At 28.7% G+C, this 3,244-nt stretch overlaps 1 protein-coding gene across 1 annotated transcript in view; it reads left to right on the top strand.

Moving 5' to 3' along the window:
• Positions 1 to 3,244, top strand: part of LOC117176034 (rho GTPase-activating protein 39) — a 69,360-nt gene that overhangs the window by 16,088 nt on the left and 50,028 nt on the right. The window lies entirely within an intron of this gene.

The following is a 3,244-nucleotide window of genomic DNA, read 5'->3' on the forward strand; positions in this document are numbered from 1 at the left end:
ATATAATAATATATATAATAATATAATAAATAATAATAATAACGGTGGCTTAGAGCCTCGGTGGCTCAGTTGGTTAGACACTCGGACTTCACTTCAGAGATCCGGGGTTCGATCCTTGAGTCGGTACCTCTGGAATTATTTTAATGTACCGTTACCGAGGTTTTGGTGGTTCGGAACCCACCTTAAGCTGTAGGTCCCTCCATCATGTACTTGACTGCAACCCAGTCCGTCAATGATGGGGTAAAAACCAGGCTTTGTCCAATATGTCTGGGCAGACTGCTCTCATCCGATCACTTGATTGCATTATAAAAATGCATCCGTGACTGATGATATATATTGGGACAGCCCCGTTCAAAAATGATCAAATAAAAAATCCAACTTTATCCAAAAATGCCTTCGACATGTTGGGCAGTATAAGCCTGTGACAACATTTCAACACTGAAATGTTTTTTGTATAATAAATAATAAGTAGTAATAATAATTATAGTAATTTACGTTCAAAATAATGCCAAGGATATTGAGAAACGTTTATTACAATAGATTTTATTTAAATTTTAAGAAAACATTGAAGTTTGTACAATTTTTGCAATAGCCTTTTCAAAAATTGACAAAAGAACTTCATGAGTTCCGTTAATTTTTGGACGTATAAGGAATTCTTTTTTTCCTGACCAAATTTTGTGTATGTATATTGTTAAAATTCCCATTTATATACGTTAGTTTAAGATAAATTTCAAAAAGACATCTTGAAATTGTTCGAGGGGAAAAATGTGGTCTGAAAAAAACCAGCAACAACCCGGGAATTTCAAATTAGCTGATCACTAGACACTAGAGTGGTACAAAAAAATATTCGGTGGTTTTTATCTTACCCCCCTATTTTTTTTTGGTATCAAAAACATTGTGTACTTTTTTATTATTTAAAAAAATGTCTAATTGATAAACGTTTAATTAATCGAATTAATTGTTTTCAATTTGTTACCATTTAAACGCTTCATTTATGAGGAAGCAAAAAACCAAAATACAATCGTTTTTATAGGGTTGCAATTATTCATAAATAGCCTTCTATTGTGTAATTTAGTGCATTTGCGCAAGTTTAAGAAAAAGTTCTTCCTTCTAGTTAAAATAAATTTTATAAATATAAAAAAAGCTTGTTTTTAATAGTATGCCCCTTGACACCTGCAATAATGGTAGTCTAAGGAAGATTCTTTGATTACTTACCGAACACGCATACTATGTATACAAAACTACAATTGAAGGGTCCGCGGTCTAAACCTGTTAACTGACATTTTTTTTAAATTGATTTTTTTGTATTTTCTGAAACATTTATTATATACAGTTGATATCCCGCAAGCGAAACGGCAAAATCCCTTTTAGTTTTTTTTTTTAAATGGATTTTATTATTTTTTATTATTTATAAAAGTAATCTTTAATGTTTTTGAAGACACTGTTTTAAAATAAATGTATTTAATGTTTACTTGAAAATAAAAAAAAAAAACAAGAAAATCTGATTAAAAACGAGATTACTGAAATGGTAGATATTACATTTTTGACAAATTTATTTTCTTAATTTGTGAAAATATTTGAATTACAGTCCTTTAGGTATTTCTTCAATACGCACTTTTAAGATCTCTTCTCTATGACTCTCAGTATGCGTTATGTCCTTGAAACAGAACGTTGTGTTTTAACTCAGCGAATATATTCAAAAGCAGAAAGATTTGAAATGTTGTTTAATCTGATTAAAAATCATTTTTAGGTACAAGAAATGACACCTTTTACTGAATTTCAGGAAAGAAAATTGACAATAAGGTCAGTTTTTATCATAGATTGAAATTGAGATTTTCTTGATTTTGATTTCATCAGATATTTCAAATAGATTAATTAATTGGTGTTAATAATTACTTAATAGTGAAATTCAAATTCAATTCTGATTTTAATATAATATTAGCATAACATACAAATATTCCCTATTAGTTTTTTATTAAAATTCCCAAAAGAGGAAGATAAAAGGCCTCGAAACATTCTGGATCCTTGCAGTACGAAAAAGATGAATAAATCATAAATATATATAAATATATATAAATACCTTTTATATATATTATATATATTATATATACCTTTTATAATAATACTCTTTTTGTGCAATTGTTCTTCACAAATTCGTTTTCTTGAGTATATGTTTCTTTTTAACAGTTTTTTAAGGAACATAATTCTTTTTGAATCTCCGTGTGCAATTTTGTGCGCATCATTTTATTTTTTGTAAGTTAATGTTGGTTTAAAAAATGGTCTTTCAGATTATAACTTTCTATTCCTTCCGGAGGGTACTTATTTCCTTTTGAGAGTAGTACCCTAGTTTACGAAAGGTGATATTACTTTTTAATAAGTCCTGGCCTCATTTTCTGACATCCTAGTAAAATGTAATTTTCACAAAAAGACAGTATTATACCATTTTTGTTATGAAGGGAGGTTTAAAAGCCAAAAACCCGAACTAAAGCCGTCTGAAAATTATTTTAAAAAAGTATTAAATATTTAAACAATATTTTTAAAGTCATCCTTGGACTCTTCTAATCAGAAATTATGTTAAGAACTGTAAAAGAAGCAAAATATCATTCTGAGGAGTAGTTTTCAAAAGTTTAAAGGGTATTTCTCCATCAGTGGCACATATTTTAACTTCTAAAAGGTCATTTTTAATCGTCTAAGATAAAAAATATCTAAGGTATTTGAAAAAAGCAGATTATATATTTTCAACTCCTAATATGGGGTGGAATTTTTATTTTTACGGGTAGTATTCTTAATAGAACTACAGCTATCATAATTTGATTGCCGTATATTTATTGTTTCTACGTGTCATTTGCCATTTTTACAAAAAAATTAATAAAAAATTATCGCTTTTCAACGTTTAAAGGTCTTGGACCGCGGGATCATTTTTCTCAATTTGTAAAAAAATTGTATAATTATTTTGATACCAGATGAATGAAAGTAGGGGGGGGGGGGGTAACAACAAAAGCCCACCCTTTTTGGACCAACCTATTTGAGGCCCTGATGAATTTCATGTGAAAAAAGTTGTGCCAATCTCATTTTCTTTAAATTCACTTTATAACAGTACAACAATTATTTTTGAAAATCTTTATTCATATTCTAAAAATCAACGTACGAGGGTAGTTCAATAAGTCCTTAGAATGAAGTATAAAAACAATTTTTTTTGGGTAAATTTTTTTTAATTTTTCAACATAATCTCCTTGGAGCTCTA

The sequence above is a fragment of the Belonocnema kinseyi genome, chromosome 7 (genome assembly GCF_010883055.1).
Source record: "Belonocnema kinseyi isolate 2016_QV_RU_SX_M_011 chromosome 7, B_treatae_v1, whole genome shotgun sequence".
Taxonomy (NCBI): domain Eukaryota; kingdom Metazoa; phylum Arthropoda; class Insecta; order Hymenoptera; family Cynipidae; genus Belonocnema; species Belonocnema kinseyi.